Consider the following 25,521-nt stretch of genomic DNA (forward strand, 5'->3'; position numbering starts at 1 on the left):
AGACACACAGGAATAAAAGTGAATAGGGACGAAAAAGAAAGTTATTGATTCGTTGTCTCATTTTCAGGGCTCGGTATCACGGTCCAGGAATGAGAATAAGGCTTCGTCATCATACTCTGCGAATTCAGGCAGGGTGAGCTCAGTGTCACCTGACAGAGTAGAAATTCCCTCATCTATGTTGCTGGCCACCTCCTCTTCATCCGGCACGCTCTCTCGTACTCTAAAAAACTGGTGGTATGAGGTGCTGATTCATCTTGATCATTGTTAACCTCTCCACATTTTTGGGCGAGAGGCGGCTCCGTTTGGGAGTTACAATCCCACCAGCCGCACTGAAAACCCGTTCAGAAGACACGCTTGCGAGTGGGCAAGACAAGTAGTTTAAAGCCAGGTTGGTGAGCTGTGGCCACAATTCTTTTTTCCCATGCCAATACGCCAATGGGTCAGAATTAACATAGACCTCTGTTGAGTCAGTCAGATAGTCCTTCACCATCGACTCAAGGTCCTCATCCAAGGTTCCTCCACTTTGCTTAGCTCTTGCTGTGCCTCTGACCTTTTGAGAACCAAACCCACGCAGAGCTAGCCAATCCTCTTCAGCCTCCAATGTTTCTGTTGTGTTTCGTGCAGATGATCCGGTTGCCGGTGTCTTTAACGGCTGAGAGGTCACTTGTGCCACAGCCACAGGTGCAGAAGTGGATTGTTTTGACTGGGGATGGCCTGCTGATGTACTGCCATTTCCTTCAATTTCCAGCCGTTCTGTTTCAAACCTCTTGGCTGACAAGGCTAGCCAACGTTTGTACTTTGGAACATGTTCATCATCAAAAGGAAAGAATGCTTGGCCTGCCAGCGCCTTTTTGTAGCGTGGATCCAGAATAGTAGCACAAATGTAATGCTGTTCTGAGTGGATCTTTTTAAGACGTTCATCACCTTGTAGGAGCTCTAATAATTGCTCAGACAGAAGCAAAGAGTCTTGGTTTTTGTCATCTTTTTCAAACACAGAACACACCTCCTTCAGTTGGTCCTCCAGCATGTACAACAATGGGATAGCTTTTCCCAAATTAGAGTCCTCCTTGCTGACTGCACGCGTGAAGAACTCAAAAGGACGAAGCATGCGTGTCAGGCTTTGAACTATGTTCCATTGCGGCCCACCCATCCTCAGCTCCTCTGTACCCTCTTTAAGGAAATATTGATCGAGTTCCGTATACTGCTCATACAGACGCTCAAGCATGTAGAAGGTTGAGTTCCAACGTGTTACCACCTCCTGGATGAGTGCTTTCACTGGCATTTGACGTTGATATAGCAGGCTCCTCAGCTGCTTCCGGGCCTTAAAAGAATGGCTGAAATGCTTGCACATTTTTCGGCAGGTGTCCAATACACTGTACGCTGCACTGCCTTTATTACCCAAGAATTTTTGGACAACCAGGTTTATACAGTGCGCCAAACACGGCACTCTGAAATAGTAACCGTCCCTCATGGCCTTAACTATATTGGCGCCATTGTCCGTGGAAACATAACCAACCTTGCGTTTTAGTGGGGATAGCCAGTTAAGGACCTTTGTGTTAAAGACATCCAAAATGTTTTCTGCTGTGTGAAGTTTCTCCAAACCAAACATGGCTAGTGTTGCATGTATCCGAGCAGCTTTAAAAACAATGTTCGTGTCAACACCTGTGTTTAGCTTTGCTTTAGCCCCTGAAAAAGAGACCCAGTGTGCAGTGATGCACATGTAATCAGCGCCTGCGCCACTGGTCCACATGTCTGTTGTCAGATGTATAGTGTGAACAGCACTCTTCTGCAAAGCTGCCCCAATCACCTTCAGAACATCTTCATGTAGTGCTGGAACCGCAACTCGGGCAAAATAGAACCGGCTAGGAACCTTCCATTTAGGGCAGAGCGCTGCCACTAATTCTAGAAAACCAACCCCTTCTACAAAAGAAAAAGGGAGAAGGTCCAGAGCTATCATTTTAGCCAGCTTAGTGTTATACAGACGCGTCATTGGGTGGTTGCGTTCATATTGCGCTTCTGTAAACAACATCTTTTTAATGTTGCCCTGGACCAAGGATTTACGGGATGATGATGATATCTTCGACCCAGTTACGCTCGCTGATGAACTTTTCCGCATTGATGTCTCACTCTCTCCCACACTCTTAGTGTGGCTCACATGGGGTGTGCTGCTGACAGGGGTACTGGGTGTAAGTGAAGTGTTTGAATCGTCTTCTTCCTCCTCGTCATCATCAGATGAAAAATCAACGTTTTCATTGCGTGCAATTCAGGCTTCCTTGATCGCGTGTAGGTGCGCAAACCATTGGACATCGTGCGTTCTCCTAAGATGACCTCTCTGGCCTCCGGTACCATAGTTGGTACCAAACTTACCACGACTAACTCGAAGCTTACAAATGCTACAAATGGCTACGTTTTCCTTTTTTGGGCAAACACTAAAGAAGTCCCAAACTGGAGACTTGAAATGTCTTTGGGGGCCGGAGGAGGCGGCGATACTGGTGGTGGTGGTCCTGCTGCTAATGCCAGATGAAGTGGAGGATGTGGATTGCCGAACTTCAGTACGTTTTGCACTTTCACTACCACGAATTGAGGTCGAGGACGAGGTGGGTACCTTCTTGCGAGGAAGAAATATGGAAGCGGTAGGTTTTGGTGTACTACTTAACTCCAAATCTAATGATTCCATTTCCATTGCCTCCTCGCCGACATCATCATCACGCTCAGCAGCTTCTCGGGATAGGGTCAAAATGTCTCTTTGCTGCATGCCCGGTGGGGCTGAAGTGACCTTTGTGATGACTGGCTCGTCGTCATCGTGAGAGGCTTCATCACCAGCAGTATCTGTCACTTCTTGTTGAGCCTCATCACACTAACAATAAATATGTTCCCCCTTGACCTCAAAACTTTACAATGGAATATATCCAACACTGTGACTTTAATACTCTAGTACAATAGGGCAAACAACAAGAAAGAGTTTTTTTTAAAACTTTGTCATTTTATTTTTTTATCTTTTTAGTTATATGTCTTAGTACAAAAATAATTTTTCCATATATCAATTCCTCACATTAATTCGTATACTTTATCAAAAAACACATAATATAGAACATATCATTTTGTAATCTCATCTGTAAAAAACTGGTTTTATGCAGGGAAACAATATACAAAACAATCAACACTCTCACAGAAACAACCATTCCTTATTCATCATGCATACTACATTCATTCTTGGATTCTGCGTCTGAGGGATCGCAGATGGACGTGCAATTGATACGCAAGGTCGACGCGTTTCGGCAGTTGGACCGCCTTCCTCAGGACCTGTATTGCAGAATACTCAGACAAAAACAATATTTCTATGGCCCCTGCATAATTAGATATCTGAAAAGAAAAACAACATACATTGTTTTATTTATTCTTTAACTTCTTATCTTTATCCTTAGTTACGCTGCCCTATGTACATGAAAACATATTCGTTTGTGCAGTGTTCATTTTAGTTACTCTAATACTCTTGTGGTTAGTCATGGTCCAGACTGAAGGTTTGACATTCACATAACTTTCATAGTAAACACAAAACTATAGCCTTGTAGAATATCTTAGAAATTTGGAGGCATATTTTGTGAAAAATATTTTTTATATAACAAACAAGGTTGATAAGTTGTAACTGAAACTGTTAATAGTCACATAACTGGGTGACACAGTTGTGACTGATGTCAACAAATGGATACCTTTCATTTGGAGAAGAGGATTCCTTATCAGATTAGCAGCATGGAAGTGGATTCCTTATCAGATTAGCAGCATAGGTCGTCAGAACTTAATTTTTGTAGAAAAGCCTAAGTGAAAGTAAGGACAGATACTATCACTGTTCTCTTCTGGTATATATATGTAGACGAAGTTTATAGAGAGATTATGAGCCAGTAGCTTACCTATCTTTTCAGAAATTATCTTTTTGTCCTCTTGTATGTGCAAAGGCTTGTTTTTTAGGTGTGTTTTGGATCCGGCTATTTACTGTAAGGATCACAAAAACAGGTGCGCTAAGAAAAAGACACATATTAACCAGTGCTCAGTATGGATGCTAAACTAGCGAAATCTCAGTATTACTGACCTTATTATCACAGACTCTGGGACTTGGAAAGTAGGAATATTCTCTTGATGACTACAAGCGCTGATAGTCGTTATGTTGTTTTAGTGGAACCGATAAAAAGTCTGTGAGGATGTAAAAAAGAGAGTACAAGAGTCTAATATTGTTCGTGCTATGCATGTCTAGAAGTGTTGAGCACATAGTTGGATTTACCTTTTTTCTAAGTCAAGCACTTCTTCTCATTGGGAACGGTATTGAATGCTGAAAAAACACCAGCGATGCGAGGCAAAAGTCCTCCTTGAAAAGTTTCAGAGAAACTTTGTTTAAGTATGCTGGGGACAGGAGAAGAGAATAGGAAAAGGTTCCCATGTCAAAATTAGAACATAGTTGTTCGCTCTACTCTAACGTGTTAGCTGCTAACTAAGCTACGCTTGGTACTTACTTTTGGTCCACTATCGTTCGGTCCAGACCTTCCTACTTCCGCTGCCAAGGACGTCTACAAAGGAGGGTCTGCTGTGTGTGATATATATACGTAATTTTGGCGCCTATTGTCAGAGGTACCCAATCAGGTGACAGATAATTGACAGACCAATCGCAATACAAGTTATTGGCGGACACGTGATCAAGAAAACACGGCGGCCATTTCTAAGTGGTATAAGGATAGTATTACTAAGAGATGTATGAAAAGTAATCTATCCTTTGTTTACCTAACCCCCCGACTGAACCAAATTTCGGGATCTCTTCATAAGATCTCACAGTATGATGCACGAAGGACCAGCCCGGTATGTAGGTTAACACAGATTTGTTGGGGACGCGTAAATAAAAACATTGGCGGCCATTTGTAAGTGGTGATGAAATGAACTGTCGGTTTGATGTGTGAAAGAACTTGTACCATGGTTTCCTGAGAGAGCTAAAAGTATGACATCGATACTTCCTCTATTTTATCAGATGCCCTTATTAAGGAGGGGGGAAGCAGGGAAATAGAGTCTATTTAACATCTGGGCATGCATAGGATAAAGACACATGCTTATAAAAAACGTGTCAGTTTTTACCAAAATAGTATCATCATCGCAGCACTTGTATTTTATAGGCAGTAGCCCCTAGACAGGAGAGAAATAAGCCCATCTTAGTATATAAGTATGTTGGGCATATGAATAAATATAGGCACGTGGGCCTATACTGAATAGTGGTATGGTTGGAAAATAACGCAATATCCAGAGGATAATATCTTTTCAATGAGTTGAAATATCAGAGTTCATTGTGTCACATACCACGAGATATTTTCATTTAGGCCTCTTTTGACACTGTCAAGATAGAAAATCCAGAAGCATTCTCGTTTTTTCCTTGTTATCTCTGGTGATTCTCCTTTCTTACATTGGATTTTCTCCAAGATACACCACTTAAGTTCTAACTCATTGTGGTTGTGATCCATACAGTGTTGAGTTATCGGTGATGTCAATTTGTTGGTTCGCACCGAAGATTTGTGCTCGCTGAATCTAAGCCTAAATTCCCGTCCAGTCTCTCCTATATATGGTAATCCGCAAGGACATACAATATAGTATATGATATTTTTACTGCGACAGTTTGTGAATGACCTAAGAATGATAGTTTTGTCATTGTGGGACAGAGAGTTACCTATGATTGCAGCATCACACGCATGGCAATTGCCACACTTGTGGTTGCCACGAATCGTGTCTCCACTTGTCAAGGTTATTTGTTTCTCTATTGTGACAGTTTTGTTCCTCGTGTGGACCAGACGATCTCTGAGGTTTTGGTTGCGCCGATATGTCACCAATGGTTTTTCTAGGTTTGTTTCGCCATCAACTTCCAGTATTTTCCAATTTTTGTTTATGATATTTTTAATTTTATAATTGAGTGTGGAGTGATTTATGACACACACAATTTTGTCTTGGCTCTTGATTCTTTTGTTTTTTAGTAGGGCGTCTCGATCATAAAATCTCGCCCTTTTGAAGGCTTGGCGAACCAGCCGATGGGGATATCCTCTTTCTATTAGTCTTCTACTTAGCTGTTTACTGTGATAGTCATAATTCGAGAGGGAGGTGCAATTTCGCCGAATGCGAAGAAACTCCCCAAAAGGGATAGAATCCTTCTGGCAATGAGGATGAAAGCTTTCAAATTGTAAAATGGTATTCTTAGCCGTTGGTTTGCGAAACAGGCTTACCATTAGTTCTCCATCTTTACCTTCTATCGTTATATCCAAGTATTCAACTTTATCTTGGCTAAAGTTGGAGGTAAATTTAAGATTTCTATCACTGGCATTAAGCCAGAGAATGAATTCTTGTAGTTCTGTGAGTTCACCATGCCATATAAAGAAGATATCATCGATGAAACGTCTCCAAATAGAGACGTTCTCGAAAAAAGGGGCAATGGGATTAAAGATATTTTTTATTTCCCACTCGCCCATGTAAGTATTCGCCACCGAAGGCGCACAAGAAGCCCCCATACTTGTACCCTTTATTTGTTTAAAAAGGGTTCCCTCAAATTCAAAAAAATTGTTCATAAGTACAATTTCTAGACATTGAATGATGAATTCATCTGGTCTATTTTGGGGATATCTCCGCAGTAATTCAGAAACTGCCTGTAACGCTTGACATTGAGGTATGTTAGTATATAACGCCTCAATGTCAAGCGTTACCAAAATGTCTAAGTTGGAGTCAAAAGCCAGGCCTTCAATTTTGTTAATCATATCGCCTGTGTCTTTCACAAAAGACTCATATTTCTGGGTGAGGGGGCATAGAAAGCTGTCTACGTATTTTGATAACGGTTCGGTATTAGATCCGATTGTGGATACGATGGGACGTAGGGGAGGGTTGGTTTCATTTTTGTGGGTCTTAGGAAGACCATACATTGTAGGTGTGATCGGGCAGGTTTTATTTAGGAATTGAAGTTCCTTTTCACAGATGTATCCGTTGGTGAATGCTACCTGTGTCATTTCCTGAATTTGCCCACTTAATCTGTTTAGTTCCCTCACAGTTGCAGGTCTGTAGTGGTCTGTGTTGGCTAGCATTTCTCTCATTCTGTTGTTGTAATCTACTTTGTCAAATACTAAGATCCCTCCACCTTTATCACAAGGTTTTATTACCAGATTAGTGTTATTGCCAAGTTCTCTTAGTGCACAATTTTCTTGTTTTGTGAGGTTATATTTGTATTTCTCTGGCCTGGTTAGCAGTCTGTTTACATCTGCTAGGACTTGTCTTTCGAAGATCTGAACTTCTGGTCCCACCATATCTAGTGTTGGCGAGAAAGTCGAGGGGGGTTTGCAATTAGACAAATTTACCTCTTCATCACATAGTTCTCTGTCTTGAAAAATTTTTTTTAATCTTACCTTTCGGAAGAAGGCATGGAGGTCAACATGTAGTTTGAATTTGTTCAACGCGGTAAACGGAACAAAGGAAAGACCTTTACTCAAGACTGACGATTCCTCGTCTTTTAGTTGACTGGAGGAGAGATTGTAAATAGGCAAAGTACTTGACATGGGTCCATCTTTTAGGATGTCCTCTACCACCAGTATTGGTGATTCCTGGTTTTTACATACCGTTGTTGCTGAGGTTGTGGGGTCGAGGTTTGTGCATTCCCTCTGTGTTGTTGCCAGTGTACTTGCCTGCCCCTGTAGGGGCCCCTCGATAAAAAACCCCTGTTATGGAAGTTGCGTTGTCCTTGTCTTCCTTGAAACGGTCCCGGGTTGTGATTACCTCCCCCACTGGGACCGGGGTTACCAAAGTTCTCATTGTCAGATCCTGATGAACCTGTGTCGGAAAAATTTGTATAATTTCTCCTAGATGGATAGTTTGGTGGGTAGTTTGGTGGAAACTCATTGGGATTGCTTTGGTAGTACCCTGGGTTTAAGAAGGGATAGATTTTTTCTTTAGAGAACCACCTAATATCTTTTTTGAGTTTTTCTGTTTTCTTATTTGTTAAGTATATATCAAAATCTTTCATTTCCGTTTGTATCTTTTCCAATTTATCTTTGGCTTCCTCAACTGCATCTGATGTTTTAAGTTTTTCCTCTAGTTTCCCAATCTCTTCATTTAGTGTAGTAAGGATGTCTCTAGCTGTCTCTATAATAAGTAACATCCAATCCCTGGAACAGCGGTTGGATATCAGAGACCATCTTTCTAGGAATTTTCGTATTTCGATGAATAATGCTGGGGCGTTCCTCACCCGCAGACCGGTTGGAATGACTCCTGCCACTAAGTATTCTCGCATGTAATGTGCATGCGATTCAATGCGTTTAGCTCTTTTTCTAAGGTTGAGGAGGTTTTGCCATTCACTATTGTCACTTAGGGTGTTACTAGTGGTGTTATTGGTATCTACTACATGACCTAATAGTGAATTAAAATCATCTTCTGAGAAACCAAAGGTTTCCATATTTTGATTCCTACAAGTGGGGCTTAATTGAGGCTAAGTTGTAAGATGATTCTATCTGTTATCAGTTTTTTTTAACAAGAAGTCAAGAAGAAGAGTCTCTGTTATTCCAAAGTGTCAAGTAATGTGTCTATAGAAAGCAGTAAAATGCACCTACGTCAGAACCTGTGCAGACCACAAGAGTGATTTTTAAGTGTGTCAGTTGATCAACAACTGAATCCCACAGTTAAATAACCGTGAATGTATTAACATGAAAGATGGGACCCCCTCTAATATTATTTTAATGGTCGGGGAAAGAGGGGAAAAACAAACAAACTAACAATAAATATGTTCCCCCTTGACCTCAAAACTTTACAATGGAATATATCCAACACTGTGACTTTAATACTCTAGTACAATAGGGCAAACAACAAGAAAGAGTTTTTTTTAAAACTTTGTCATTTTATTTTTTTATCTTTTTAGTTATATGTCTTAGTACAAAAATAATTTTTCCATATATCAATTCCTCACATTAATTCGTATACTTTATCAAAAAACACATAATATAGAACATATCATTTTGTAATCTCATCTGTAAAAAACTGGTTTTATGCAGGGAAACAATATACAAAACAATCAACACTCTCACAGAAACAACCATTCCTTATTCATCATGCATACTACATTCATTCTTGGATTCTGCGTCTGAGGGATCGCAGATGGACGTGCAATTGATACGCAAGGTCGACGCGTTTCGGCAGTTGGACCGCCTTCCTCAGGACCTGTATTGCAGAATACTCAGACAAAAACAATATTTCTATGGCCCCTGCATAATTAGATATCTGAAAAGAAAAACAACATACATTGTTTTATTTATTCTTTAACTTCTTATCTTTATCCTTAGTTACGCTGCCCTATGTACATGAAAACATATTCGTTTGTGCAGTGTTCATTTTAGTTACTCTAATACTCTTGTGGTTAGTCATGGTCCAGACTGAAGGTTTGACATTCACATAACTTTCATAGTAAACACAAAACTATAGCCTTGTAGAATATCTTAGAAATTTGGAGGCATATTTTGTGAAAAATATTTTTTATATAACAAACAAGGTTGATAAGTTGTAACTGAAACTGTTAATAGTCACATAACTGGGTGACACAGTTGTGACTGATGTCAACAAATGGATACCTTTCATTTGGAGAAGAGGATTCCTTATCAGATTAGCAGCATGGAAGTGGATTCCTTATCAGATTAGCAGCATAGGTCGTCAGAACTTAATTTTTGTAGAAAAGCCTAAGTGAAAGTAAGGACAGATACTATCACTGTTCTCTTCTGGTATATATATGTAGACGAAGTTTATAGAGAGATTATGAGCCAGTAGCTTACCTATCTTTTCAGAAATTATCTTTTTGTCCTCTTGTATGTGCAAAGGCTTGTTTTTTAGGTGTGTTTTGGATCCGGCTATTTACTGTAAGGATCACAAAAACAGGTGCGCTAAGAAAAAGACACATATTAACCAGTGCTCAGTATGGATGCTAAACTAGCGAAATCTCAGTATTACTGACCTTATTATCACAGACTCTGGGACTTGGAAAGTAGGAATATTCTCTTGATGACTACAAGCGCTGATAGTCGTTATGTTGTTTTAGTGGAACCGATAAAAAGTCTGTGAGGATGTAAAAAAGAGAGTACAAGAGTCTAATATTGTTCGTGCTATGCATGTCTAGAAGTGTTGAGCACATAGTTGGATTTACCTTTTTTCTAAGTCAAGCACTTCTTCTCATTGGGAACGGTATTGAATGCTGAAAAAACACCAGCGATGCGAGGCAAAAGTCCTCCTTGAAAAGTTTCAGAGAAACTTTGTTTAAGTATGCTGGGGACAGGAGAAGAGAATAGGAAAAGGTTCCCATGTCAAAATTAGAACATAGTTGTTCGCTCTACTCTAACGTGTTAGCTGCTAACTAAGCTACGCTTGGTACTTACTTTTGGTCCACTATCGTTCGGTCCAGACCTTCCTACTTCCGCTGCCAAGGACGTCTACAAAGGAGGGTCTGCTGTGTGTGATATATATACGTAATTTTGGCGCCTATTGTCAGAGGTACCCAATCAGGTGACAGATAATTGACAGACCAATCGCAATACAAGTTATTGGCGGACACGTGATCAAGAAAACACGGCGGCCATTTCTAAGTGGTATAAGGATAGTATTACTAAGAGATGTATGAAAAGTAATCTATCCTTTGTTTACCTAACCCCCCGACTGAACCAAATTTCGGGATCTCTTCATAAGATCTCACAGTATGATGCACGAAGGACCAGCCCGGTATGTAGGTTAACACAGATTTGTTGGGGACGCGTAAATAAAAACATTGGCGGCCATTTGTAAGTGGTGATGAAATGAACTGTCGGTTTGATGTGTGAAAGAACTTGTACCATGGTTTCCTGAGAGAGCTAAAAGTATGACATCGATACTTCCTCTATTTTATCAGATGCCCTTATTAAGGAGGGGGGAAGCAGGGAAATAGAGTCTATTTAACATCTGGGCATGCATAGGATAAAGACACATGCTTATAAAAAACGTGTCAGTTTTTACCAAAATAGTATCATCATCGCAGCACTTGTATTTTATAGGCAGTAGCCCCTAGACAGGAGAGAAATAAGCCCATCTTAGTATATAAGTATGTTGGGCATATGAATAAATATAGGCACGTGGGCCTATACTGAATAGTGGTATGGTTGGAAAATAACGCAATATCCAGAGGATAATATCTTTTCAATGAGTTGAAATATCAGAGTTCATTGTGTCACATACCACGAGATATTTTCATTTAGGCCTCTTTTGACACTGTCAAGATAGAAAATCCAGAAGCATTCTCGTTTTTTCCTTGTTATCTCTGGTGATTCTCCTTTCTTACATTGGATTTTCTCCAAGATACACCACTTAAGTTCTAACTCATTGTGGTTGTGATCCATACAGTGTTGAGTTATCGGTGATGTCAATTTGTTGGTTCGCACCGAAGATTTGTGCTCGCTGAATCTAAGCCTAAATTCCCGTCCAGTCTCTCCTATATATGGTAATCCGCAAGGACATACAATATAGTATATGATATTTTTACTGCGACAGTTTGTGAATGACCTAAGAATGATAGTTTTGTCATTGTGGGACAGAGAGTTACCTATGATTGCAGCATCACACGCATGGCAATTGCCACACTTGTGGTTGCCACGAATCGTGTCTCCACTTGTCAAGGTTATTTGTTTCTCTATTGTGACAGTTTTGTTCCTCGTGTGGACCAGACGATCTCTGAGGTTTTGGTTGCGCCGATATGTCACCAATGGTTTTTCTAGGTTTGTTTCGCCATCAACTTCCAGTATTTTCCAATTTTTGTTTATGATATTTTTAATTTTATAATTGAGTGTGGAGTGATTTATGACACACACAATTTTGTCTTGGCTCTTGATTCTTTTGTTTTTTAGTAGGGCGTCTCGATCATAAAATCTCGCCCTTTTGAAGCCTCATCACACTCCATAGGTTTGAGTTTTTGGACGACCTTCCTTTTACGCTTAGGTACCGGTGTCAGATCATGGTGTGCCTCACTGTCAGACCGCAGTTGTGGTTCCCAAGACAGATCACTTGCATCAGAACGAGGTGGGCTTGAAGAAGATGTAGACACCCCCCTTGATCTTTTCCTTGCTAGGGATGTGGAAGACAATGAATGATCATCAGGAGGAGTGGCTTCCAATGATACCTCGGCTTCATTGTCGATTTCCTGATGTGCCCCTACTTCGGGAGGAACAACTATTGTGGGCACTTGTGAACCTCCATGCACCTTTGCTTGCGCATCTCCTTTTGCTGCCTCTCCTTCCACATGTACTTGGGCGTGTACTTGCACATGGTGTTGTTGTTGCGGCTGTGGTTGTTCAACACTTGTCAGATGAGTTACAACAACCTGTGTTGATTCAGGGACATTGCTGCTACTTTCTTGCGATGAGCCAACATCACTGGTCGATGGTGATTGGAGAAGTACACTGACTGCCTCTGAAGCACTCAAGGGCTTTGACTTAAGTTGCCGTGGTGGTGGAGGCACTGAACCCAATGGAGCAGGGGTGCTGCTCCCAGCTTGGTCCCCAGCAGATCCTGCTGCTGCAGGCGTACTTTTTTTTTTTCTCCCAAAAAACGTGGCGGGTGGCACACCAGCCTCCTTGGTAACTTGCTTCTTCTGCTCCTTACTAACAACTTTCTTGCTAGAGGAGCTACGGAGACCTTTCTTTGGGGCCATCTTCTTCAGAGCAGGTCAGACAGCAGGCCGCAGTTGCACGAATGGTAGAGTTGTCTGAGGCCAGACGTGACGTCGCGTGACGTTATGCTGCACACACACACCGCTGCAGGACTTCTTCCTGGCACTGGTGGTTCTCTTGAGTCTTGTGCACCTAAAAAAAATGGAAGACAGAGGAACATCAGTTCAGTTATAGAGCACAAAAAAAAAATCAGCACAATCCCAATCCATCCATGCCCTCCATAATGTTTAAATTCAAGACAACCCACAGAAAGACTAGGCCCATGCAAGACTCACTACCCCTGGGCATAAATAAAGGTTGAAAAGTAGGCAAAATGGTTGGAGGCCTAACAACAAAGCCTGCATTCAAAATGGCCACTTGCCTGCCAGCACATGGCCAGTGCCTGTAGCTGCACTCAAAATGGCCACCAGCCACATGGCCTGTCCCTCCCCATGAACACCCCCAAAAATCGAAAAACACTGCAAAATCAGCACAATCCCATTCCATCCATGCCCTCCATGATGTTTAAGTTCAAGACAGCCCACAGAAAGACTAGGCCCATGCTAGACTCAAATACCCCTGGTGAAAAGGCCACAAGTACAGGCCCAAAAAACGAAAATCACTGAAAAATCTGCACAATCCCATTCCATCCATGGCCTCCATGATGTTTAAATTCAAGACAACCCACAGAAAGACTAGGCCCATGCAAGACTCACTACCCCTGGGCATAAATAAAGGTTGAAAAGTAGGCAAATGGTTGGAGGCCTAACAACAAAGCCTGCATTCAAAATGGCCACTTGCCTGCCAGCACATGGCCAGTGCCTGTAGCTGCACTCAAAATGGCCACCAGCCACATGGCCTGTCCCTCCCCATGAACACCCCCAAAAATCGAAAAACACTGAAAAATCAGCACAATCCCATTCCATCCATGGCCTCCATGATGTTTAAATTCAAGACAACCCACAGAAAGACTAGGCCCATGCAAGACTCACTACCCCTGGGCATAAATGAAGGTAGAAATGTAGGCAAAATGGTTGGAGGCCTAACAACAAAGCCTGCATTCAAAATGGCCACTTGCCTGCCAGCACATGGCCAGTGCCTGTAGCTGCACTCAAAATGGCCACCAGCCACATGGCCTGTCCCTCCCCATGAACACCCCCAAAAATCGAAAAACACTGCAAAATCAGCACAATCCCATTCCATCAATGCCCTCCATGATGTTTAAGTTCAAGACAGCCCACAGAAAGACTAGGCCCATGCTAGACTCAAATACCCCTGGTGAAAAGGCCACAAGTACAGGCCCAAAAAACGAAAATCACTGAAAAATCTGCACAATCCCATTCCATCCATGGCCTCCATGATGTTTAAATTCAAGACAACCCACAGAAAGACTAGGTCCATGCAAGACTCACTACCCCTGGGCATAAATAAAGGTTGAAAAGTAGGCAAAATGGTTGGAGGCCTAACAACAAAGCCTGCATTCAAAATGGCCACTTGCCTGCCAGCACATGGCCAGTGCCTGTAGCTGCACTCAAAATGGCCACCAGCCACATGGCCTGTCCCTCCCCATGAACACCCCCAAAAATCGAAAAACACTGCAAAATCAGCACAATCCCATTCCATCCATGGCCTCCATGATGTTTAAATTCAAGACAACCCACAGAAAGACTAGGCCCATGCAAGACTCACTACCCCTGGGCATAAATAAAGGTTGAAAAGTAGGCAAAATGGTTGGAGGCCTAACAACAAAGCCTGCATTCAAAATGGCCACTTGCCTGCCAGCACATGGCCAGTGCCTGTAGCTGCACTCAAAATGGCCACCAGCCACATGTCCTGTCCCTCCCCATGAACACCCCCAAAAATCGAAAAACACTGCAAAATCAGCACAATCCCATTCCATCCATGGCCTCCATGATGTTTAAATTCAAGACAACCCACAGAAAGACTAGGCCCATGCAAGACTCACTACCCCTGGGCATAAATAAAGGTTGAAAAGTAGGCAAAATGGTTGGAGGCCTAACAACAAAGCCTGCATTCAAAATGGCCACTTGCCTGCCAGCACATGGCCAGTGCCTGTAGCTGCACTCAAAATGGCCACCAGCCACATGGCCTGTCCCTCCCCATAAACACCCCCAAAAATCGAAAAACACTGCAAAATCAGCACAATCCCATTCCATCCATGCCCTCCATGATGTTTAAGTTCAAGACAGCCCACAGAAAGACTAGGCCCATGCTAGACTCAAATACCCCTGGTGAAAAGGCCACAAGTACAGGCCCAAAAAACGAAAATCACTGAAAAATCAGCAGAATCCCATTCCATCCGTGCCCTCCATGATGTTTAAATTCAAGACAACCTACAGAAAGACTAGGCCCATGCTAGACTCAAATACCCCTGGTGAAAAGGCCACAAGTACAGCCCCCAAAAACGAAAATCACTGAAAAATCAGCACAATCCCAATCCATCCATGGCCTCCATGATGTTTAAGTTCAAGACAACCCACAGAAAGACTCAGTCCACCCACCACTGAGTACCCCTGGGCAAAAGGCCCCAAAACAGCCCAAAAATCGCAAAATTCCAAAATTTTAATTGCAGCAACTGTAATGCCCCAAACAAACTTACTTGTAAAATTTCTAATCCAACAGTGATCCAAAGAAAGTCAAAAAGGCCTCAAATCCAAATATCCAGCAGCATCCACAAAAAGTAATCCTTCCAGCTCCAGACCCAAATGAAAAGTGACCAGGAGATGGACAAAGCACTGGGAGGAGCCTGCTGAACAGGAACAGGAAGTTGAAGACTGTGGGGCACTTCCTTCCTCCCACCCCCCTGCCCCCCTCCCCAAAATGGACTCCTCGCTAAAAAAGTGCAGGCAAATGTCAAACTAAGGAGTTATTCAGATAAAAATCATCATTTCTAGAAGGTTTATGCTGCTTGCTGGTGGATTTCTTGTGCAGAATTGCAAATTTTATATTTTCGCTCGCCGCATCTCAAATCTCGCAATTGCGAAGTACCGCGAGACGTGATCTCGCCGTACTCGCGTTGACAAACTATCGCTGGCAAGCCGCGATGACGTAATCGCGCTCGCCAATTCCCGCGGGATCACACAGCAAGATCCAAAATGGCGCAGCACTCGCAAACTATCGAGAAAAACAACTCGGCAAACGATGATAAACGCCGCGCGCCGCAAAAATTGTATCCTCAACGCCGCGCGCCGCCAAAAAAATCCGCTGCGTGCGAATTTGCGGATTTTGCGGGAAATTCGCAAATCTCGCGGATTGCGATTTTCCCAAAAATCCGCAAAATCCGCGAGCGTAACGGATTTTCCGCCCATACTTACATGCCACACAACTCATACTACCCCACTAATGGGACCCAAGAAAGCCAAAGGAAGTGTACATTTGCTTGTGTTCCTCTTCAGAGGGAATCTAGCCTGGCAGTTCATGTTGAACAGGTCCTGGTTGAGCAGGGCCAAGCATGATTTGCAGATATCTGGTCCTCGTGTATTTTGGCAGAGTGGGAAAAAGGAAATGACTGGAATGCAACTCTCAACGATTACCAGTGGCTGAGACGTCTGCCAACCTTCTACCCATTACCTTTGTGCTTATAGTATGATTTCTTAAGTATTAGAGGTATTCGCATAAGTAGGTGTGTAATTCTAGTTACACAAGGCTCATGCACTTCACTGGTTGAGCTTTTCGAAGGGGATCAGTTCTGGTAGTTCAAGCTGGACTGTTCCTCCAGGAGAAGGACCAGGTCTGATTTGCATATAGCTGGTCCATGCACATAGCGGCACGGTGGACATAAAAAACAATGAACTGGTATGCAGTTCTGAAAGACTGCCAGTGGTTTAGATATTTATGATTATTCCACCTATTTGTGTTTTTAGTGTGATGCTCTAAGTGTGTTGGGTATGCTCAGGTGAGGGTCCCATACTTACAGTGCTACATAGCCCTAGATGTAGGTTCCTGATGAGGTCCTACAAGGCAAAATACCAGTCCAGGGTTGCTTGTTTTCCCATACAAACAGGATATGTCCTGGCAATTAAGGCGGAACCAGGTCAGATTTAGATATTGTCCTTGCCTTTTGTGGCTCAGTGGACAAAAAATTATGACTTTGATTGCAGCCATGAAATAATGACCAAAATGTTTGCAAATATTTTACCCATAACATTTGTGTTTTAGCCTGATGCTCGAAATGTGACGGATACGCCTAGACATTAGTCCCATGCTTGCAGTATCGTAGAACACATGCTGCAACTCTCTGACAAGGCAGAATATGATAAAAAAACGATCTAGTGTTGATTGTGTTCCTGTTTAGAGGGTGCCTGACCTGTCAGTTAAGGCTGGATTGTTCGCAGTGGATCAGGACAAAGTTTGATTTGGATATGGTTAGCACCTGTCTAGAGTGACATAGTGGGCATTAAAACAATAGACCAGAATTCAGCTCAAGTGATTGCCATTGGCTGAGATTTTTTAAAGCATTTCGTTTTATGTGTCGGCCTGGTTCTTGGCTCTTGCCAATGGCAACTAGGGGCCTCATGACGATGTCAGATGGAAACTTTCTGTCCGACTCCGTATCGGAATCAGAACCGACCAACTTGCTGTTGGCGGTTCTTCCAGACCGATTATGATGCGACCGAATACTGTTCGGTCGGATTCTCATTGACTTCTATGGGAGCCTGTGTTCCGCCTGACAACACAGGCTCCTGTGGGGAAATGGGGGGTGTGCGGAAAACCCTGCTCCCTGTCGTGTGCATCCGATTGTGCCAGCCACACAGTGGAGGGTTTTATAGGGGGGTTCCTTAGGTACCCCCTAGGCCCCAAACCGGAGGCAGCAGGATGAAGGGGGCCTGCCAGGAGCCCCCAAAGTCAATTTCCGACAGACTTTTTATGTCGGACAGGCTGACTCAGAAAGGCTGTTAGAATCCGGCATCGTAATCGCTCAGTCCAAAACGCTGCCCATAGAGCTGAATGATGAGCTTCTGACCAACACTAATTCTCTGAGAGCTGGTCGGAACCAATTCGGAAACACCATGTGGTTTACAATCCAACCCCGAACATCGTAATCAGTCGGGCAGCTTGGTAACCGACCGAGTCAGTTGAAAGGGTCCCGACATGGTCTAGGTGAATCTGACTGTCGGGAGGAGGCTTTCTGCCCGACATAATAATCAGTCCCTAAGTCTCGGAAATGGCTCAGTAATATGACCATTTTAGCAAGAGGGATGGTTGAATCTACTGAATTATGCATTCTGGGTAGAATGTCAGGTTCAGTATATGTCCTGCACATAGGGTTGTCCTGTTAAACACCAGGGAAAATATATGCCTTCCATATGCGTTTGGTAGAATGTTGTTTTGGTTTGTCAATTTTAAGTGTCAGCACAAAGGTTAAAATCTCAAAGAATTAATAGGGTGGTATATGTTAAAGAGCTTTTTAACAATACATGCCTTGTTTACTGATCAGTGGTAAGATAAGATTCACCAAAAACAGCATGTTACCTGATGACGCACCTCCCAGTTCTCCAGTCATGTTTAGATGCTGGGTGTTGAAGCTAGTGGACTCATTTATGAGAGGCGTTCGCTGCCGGAGCATCATTTTGTTTGACACTCTAGTGGTGCAAGCCTCTCAATCTCAACCTATGAGGTGATGCAAAGACACTCTGCATGGCTTTGCATGTCCTCATAGATAAGGAGACAAAGCAGGGCAAGTCACTGCTTGCCTTACTCTGCGTCAAGGAGGCATTCCCTGGGAGTTGCAATGTTGTTTTCCAAGCAGCATCCATGGATGTTGACGCTGCTCCAGATTTACTTAATCACGTAAACATGGGGTAGTACCAAAAGTTTATGCCTTTCCAGGGCAGGTGCAATGAGGAGAAATATTTTTATTTCGCCTTGTTTTTTCTTCTTTCCATCTGTGCTGCATTCTGAAGCACACAAAGAAGGAGCAAAAAACCTCTTGGAATTGTTATTGTGCAGGAAGGTGCTTTTTGCTACACTAAAACAATCCTGCCTGCAACTGAGGCATCCTTGCACCATGGTGCAAGGGTGCCTATGTTGGTGCTAGGCAGAAAATTGTGCGCCCACACAGGGGTAAAGCACAGGAATGCACTGTATTCCATAAATATGGTGCATTCCTGCCTTTTCACATTGGGTGGGCCAGCGCAGCAGAAAGACTTGCGGCAACCCTTGGTTATTAATGTGAAAGGGAGCGTACCTACAAACTTACTAAACATAATCTTGATAGGAAAAAAGACAATTCTTAAAGAATCTCTGATCAACCCCTTGTAGCTATGGCACAATCAAGAGGCAATTCCCCAGAGAAATGTATGTGTGAACATTTCAAGCAGTGACCAACAATTTTAAAGCCAGGAAAGTAACACAATACAATTTCCAAACCATTTTAGACACAGAGAGAAAAACTGAATAAGCAAAAAGAAGCCAAAACAACACAAATCTGATAAGTGGAACTAAAGATATAAATTCTAAAGTTGTGTGGGCAAATGGTGACAAGAAAATGAAAAGTGGCATTGAAAAATAGTAGTTCGCCAATTACTGAAACAGAGGGGCAATTTCAGGCTGACCAAGGGGCAGAGGTTGGACACATCAACCTGGTCGCCAGTGTACCACAAGCAGGGACCTAGTCATGTTTATGAAGCTCAAAGTCTTCTCGTGGGGCAAGGACCAAGGCTGCAGCTTGTGAGGCTACCTCAAAGTCATATATGTCATTATCGAGCTCTAGTTGAAGCTGTTGCTTTTGGTACACAAAGCTCAGAGCAGGGCAAACTTGGATTTCATAACCACCAAAGTCCATTTAACAAAACTTTATTTGGTAATTTGCCATCAAAGTGCATAAAACATCACATTACACTTATAAAAAATTAGATGTCTTCAATGACAATAAATGAAATAAGCTTGTAAAAAGAGTATACAACTCATACACAGTATAAATAACTAGGTAATACACTAAAAAAGAGATGCATCAATGACGGCAACAGGCTAAGAACTGGAAAAGTAAATCCAGCTATAGTTCATTAGTGCTTTATGAGACCTCTTAAGATACATGTTTGCCTAATCCTCCACTTAACCAGCAGAAACACCAAGACCACAAATACCACACATTGGCTAGAGTCTGTGAATTCCTTGCTGCAATAAATGTTTCACTTCGCCACGGGCCATGGTTTTACTTTTGGTCTTAGTCACCCTTTTGCTTCTTAAAATCTTCACACAGGGCAAGGCTGGAAACTGAAGCTGTGCAGTGGTCCAGGAGTACAGATATCTTAACCATGAGGTTCTGCTGACCTTCTGTCTTTTGTCCCTGGCACCACGATGGACTTCACTAAAGTCAAAATGGAAGTCATTGAATTTTTCAGAAAAATCCGCTTGAAGTGGTTTTTCAGAGACTCACCAGATTTCGCTCAGACTGAGGCCTCTGGGCTGAGACATAAGTCATCTTTTTACCCTCCAAATCATAATATGTCCAAAGACATAATTACTTTTGAACATGCAGTGTTATCAGCATTAAATGTCATTGAGAAAAAACATTCTTTCGTTCCATTAAACATAACAAGACACCATAAGGGGGCTATCAGTGACTTAAAGAACCAACAGGACGCCGTGATCCGACCAGCGGACAAAGGGGGAGCAGTGGTCCTATGGTCAAAGGAACTGTACAGAGCGGAAGGCTCAAATCACGTGCACAACTTGGAATGGTACCGACAGATCACTCAAGACCCTACTGTCCAAATAATGCAAGAAATAACATCCATTGTGAATGAAGCCATGGGCAACAGAATTTTGGGCTCAAAAGAAGCTGAATATCTGGTCAAAAAACACCCTCAAACACCCCATCCGTACTTTTTACCAAAAGTGCATAAGGATGCCTTTGCACCGCCCGGACGACCCATCGTCTCCGATTGCGATTCAATACTAGAACCGGTGTCAAAATTTGTTGATGTCTTCTTAAAACCATTTCTATCTGAAGTACCATCACACTTACGGGATACCATGGAATTCATAAACAAAGTGGAAGGATTCCAATTTGACCCCACGACCCAGATTCTCGTGACAATGGACGTGCGTCTTTATATACGCAAATTCCTCAACAAGATGGATTGGAAGCGATTGAGATGTACCTGGAAAAAAGATCCCGCCCGCACAGAGTACCGGCTGATCTGATATTGCGATTCGCATCCCTGGCATTGAAAAGAATCTTTTTTATGTTCGAAGATGAGCTGTTTCTCCAGGTCAAGGGGACAGCGATGGGTTGTCCCTTTGCTCCTGAGATGGCGGTGCTGTACATGGCCCAATACGAAGATAAGTACATATACAAGAATAACCTCTAAAGTTACCAAGTTACATACATAGCAATGACATAATCTATTCTATAAAGCTCAAAAAATGCTTTAGCGAAGAACTAACAAAATCAGCACAAACTTTACATAGTAAATTTATATCAGCATTAACTTCTACAATTAATTCACAAACTGGTGTATTGATCTCTATAGGTAGATATATAATTTCAGTCTTCAAAACTATAAATATATACTCTCTATTTGATTCACATAGCCAAAATGAAAATGCAATACAACATCCTAATGGAACATGTATTGCTATCCAAATTGACTCTATTAATCTTATTATAGAATACATCATAAAGTTAGCCGATAGAGAAAAGATTACAAATTCTGAGAGTATTAATTTAGATTTAACTACAGTGAACATAAAGACAATTAGAAAAAAAAGGATTACAGCAAACACAACGAAGTCATAAACAAGGAAATGTAAAGTCTAGAAAAAGCATATATGTTCATACGACACATATATCTATAAATGCATTACTAGAAATTCCTTCAAATAACATACAAGTAGAAACTACAATAATAAACACACAAAACAGCAATAGTCAAGACAATAGACTGCATGTAACAGAACACAGTTATTTAGCTTCACACATAGCTCTTAACAATACTGATATAATAAACACATTAACACCTGATGTTGAATCGCAAATTCAAACAACAAATATACAAATTCTAGAAATAAACAGTAATAGGAAAAGAAAACATACACAAAACAGAGAAAATGCACTTAATAATAGAGATATGACAAGTCAAACAACAAATGATATAATTAGGATATTTCAGGAAGAAATACAATATGGACCTGAGTACACTTGCACTATTTGCAATCAACTATGGCATAAGCAAAGTCTTAAAAAAACAAACAGTATTAGTAAGCGAGCTAAATTCATAGAATGTAACATTAGCAAATACACAACAGATGAGATATGCAGAACATGTTACACATATATATGTAAAGACAAAATACCTCCATGTTCAGTTTATAATGGGATGACATTTCCTGATATCCCAGCAGTCTTACACTTGCATAACTTAGAAGAAAGATTAGTATCACCAAGAATACCTTTTTTACAAATTCGAACATTACCACGTGGATTCCAAAAATCTCTATCAGGTGCAGTAGTAAATGTACCTGCAGATGTTATGACAACTGTAACTGTTTTACCAAGGCAAATTAATGATAACATGACAATTCCAATAAAATTAAAAAGAAAATTAAGTTATAAATCTTATACACATTTTGAAAATGTTAGACCAAACAAAGTAAAATGTGCATCTTTATATTTAGCAACTACTAGCAGTTTGTTTCAAGAATATGGAATCACTATTAATAAAGATTGGGATTATACAACACAAGATATACATTCTTGTGATGAGACTTCAGATACAAGTAATACGTCAGATTCCTCAGACAACATTCCAGCAGGAAATTTAGATACTATGTTAGATAATGAAACAATTACTACAGAAACAAATAATATTTTAAGTTTAGCACCTGCAGAATATAACACACCAAGAGGCTTGTATGAAGACAAAGATTCCGAATATTTGGCATTCCCAACTATATTTTGCGGAAAACGAAGGCCAACTAATAAAGAAAGGCATGTCCCCATACATTACAGCACAATCTGTCATTCAGAAGTAAGAAGTAATGATCTAAGAGTAGCAAAGTGTGTTACTAATCTTTTCTTTAAATTAAAAACATTACACATTAAACAAATACAGAGCAAAATATTTATATCGCTTAGGAAATACTTTAATAATGGAAACATTATAACTGCCAAAGACATTAAAGATGAATTAGATACCATTTTACAGTATAATGAAGGATACAAAATACTTAAAACAATCCGTAGTTCACCACCGTATTGGGAGCAATGCAAGAAAGACCTCTTTGCTATGATTAGACAATTAGGATTACCAACATTTTTTTTAACATTATCAGCTGCAGAAACTAAATGGTATCACTTAATTAACATATTATTACGTACAGAAAAAAGACCAGAATGCACAAAAGAAGAATTTAAAAATATGTCATGGGAAACAAAATGCAAATTAATACAGCAAAATCCCATTACATGTGCAAGACATTTCGACTTCCAAGTTAGGAAATTATTTAATTCTATTTTATTGCATGAAATTAATCCTATTGGCAAAATTATTGATTACTTTTATAGAGTGGAATTCCAACAACGGGGATCACCACATATACATGCTATAATATGGATAGAAAATGCTCCACTATCTGAAAGTTCAGATAAAAATGAAGTCACTACTTTCATAAATAAGTATGTTACATGTGCAAAAACACAAGATCCAGATATAGAGTCTTTACTACCTCTACAAAGACACGGCCATACAAAAAACTGCCGTATCAAAAATAAAAGAACATGCAAACATCATTATCCCAGATATCCAATGCCTGAAACTTTTATACTAGAACCTATAGAGCTAGACAAAACAGATAAAGAGCTCTTACAGCAAATTGAACTAATACATCTAACTATAAACAGCCAAGGATTTTCAAATTATACTTTTGAACAGTTTTTACATTCAATGAACATAGATCTAAAACAATATACTTTATGTATACAATCTATTATAGAAAAAAATACTATTTTCTTGAAAAGGACACCAGCTGAATGCTTTATAAATAACTACAATCCTACTATTTTGCAAGCATGGCAAGCAAACATAGATATACAATACATCTTAGATGCATATGCATGTGCTGTGTATATTGTTTCATATATTAGTAAATCACAGCGAGGAATGAGCAAATTAATTGCCCAAGCTGCTAAAGAAGTACATGCCAATCCAAGTATTAAAGAACAACTTAAGCATATAGGTAACAAATTCTTAAACTGTACAGAAATAAGTGCCCAAGAAGCAGCATATCTAATACTACAAATTCCTTTACGGAAAAGTTCAAGATCTTTTGTATTTATCAATACAAGTCCTAATGAAAAGCATACATACTTATTAAAAGACATCGAAACTATCAATTCTTTACCAGATGCATCTTGTAAAATACAATATGATAATATTATAGTGAGGTACAGCAAACGCCCTGTAAAATTAGAAACATGTACATTAGCTGACTATGCATCTATGTATAATGAAAAGAAGAAATGTAAAGCAAAACAAGAAACAGGCCATGACAATTTCCTTATTGAAAATAACTTTCATAGCTCAGATGACGAAGAACTTGAGATAAATTTAGTACACGAAACAGACTACATAAAAAGAAAAAAAGTTAGAGTAATTCGCTATTGCAGATTTAACATCAAAAATGACTCCGAAAATTACTATAGAGAATTGCTCATGCTTTTTTACCCATGGCGAAATGAACATAATATAATTAATAACAAGGAAACGTATTATGAACGCTATCTAGAACTTAAAGATGCAGTTGACTCTAACCATAATAAATATAATAAACATAATAAACAACTTTAATAGCAATGAAACTAGTATATTAGATACATTGCTACCACCAATACATACAGAAGCAGATAACACCATAGTCCATGAAGTGCAAAATAATGAAAAGCCATTATATGACCTATCATTTGATTTAGGCATTAGAAGTACAAGTACAGAAGAAGCACTAACCAATAACATAATGCCAAAAGAACAATATGACAGTATAATGCAAAATCTAACAGCAGAACAACTTAACTTTATATATCATCATTTGCATTGGGTTAAAACAAAGGAAACACCATGCTACACATTTTGTACAGGTGGTGCAGGAGTAGGCAAAAGTTTCCTTATTACAGCACTTTACCAAACATTAGTACGTTATTACAATACAAAAGCAGGAGAAAACCCAGATAACATATATGTACTGCTTACAGCTCCAACTGGCAAAGCAGCACATAACATTCAAGGCAAAACACTACATAGTACTTTTAAAATACCAATTTCACAAACACTAACTCATAGACAGCTAACTCATGAGAATAGAAGCACACTACAAGGTCAGCTAATGCATCTTAAATTGCTAATAATTGATTAAATATCAATGGTAGGGGCTAATGTATTCAATTTCATACATAATAGATTGCAAGAGATAAAAATGTCTGATCTCCCTTTTGGCGGAATATCTATTTTAGCAATTGGAGACTTTTACCAATTGAAGCCAGTTTTTGACCCATACATATTTGACAACCCAAAACATTCATACAGGCCAGTAAGTACTAATTTATGGCAGACACATTTCAAGTTATTTGAGTTAACTAAAATCATGAGACAACAAAATAACTTACCATTTGCTGAACTACTAAACAGATTAAGAGAAGGGAAACAAACAAATGAAGATATTATACAGATAAAAACACGAGAAATAGAACCACCTGAAAACATTAGCAAAACGATCCCTTACATTATGGGAACTAACAATGAAGTGAATAGCATAAATAATGCAGTTTTATTAGAACATATAACCCATTACCCAG

At 40.5% G+C, this 25,521-nt stretch overlaps 2 long non-coding RNA genes across 2 annotated transcripts; both read right to left on the reverse strand.

Moving 5' to 3' along the window:
• Positions 1-3,710: 3,710 nt before the first annotated feature.
• LOC147673951 (uncharacterized) lies at positions 3,711-4,392 on the reverse strand. The gene is made up of 4 exons (XR_015302528.1): positions 4,277-4,392; positions 4,088-4,188; positions 3,909-3,990; positions 3,711-3,815 (listed from the first exon to the last, which is right to left on the reverse strand). It is a non-coding gene; the product is annotated as an uncharacterized LOC147673951 (long non-coding RNA).
• A 5,225-nt stretch (positions 4,393-9,617) lies between these two features.
• Positions 9,618-10,299, reverse strand: LOC147673952 (uncharacterized). The gene is made up of 4 exons (XR_015302529.1): positions 10,184-10,299; positions 9,995-10,095; positions 9,816-9,897; positions 9,618-9,722 (listed from the first exon to the last, which is right to left on the reverse strand). It is a non-coding gene; the product is annotated as an uncharacterized LOC147673952 (long non-coding RNA).
• Positions 10,300-25,521: the final 15,222 nt, after the last annotated feature.

Source organism: Lissotriton vulgaris, chromosome 12 (genome assembly GCF_964263255.1).
Source record: "Lissotriton vulgaris chromosome 12, aLisVul1.2, whole genome shotgun sequence".
Classification (NCBI taxonomy): Eukaryota; Metazoa; Chordata; class Amphibia; order Caudata; family Salamandridae; genus Lissotriton; species Lissotriton vulgaris.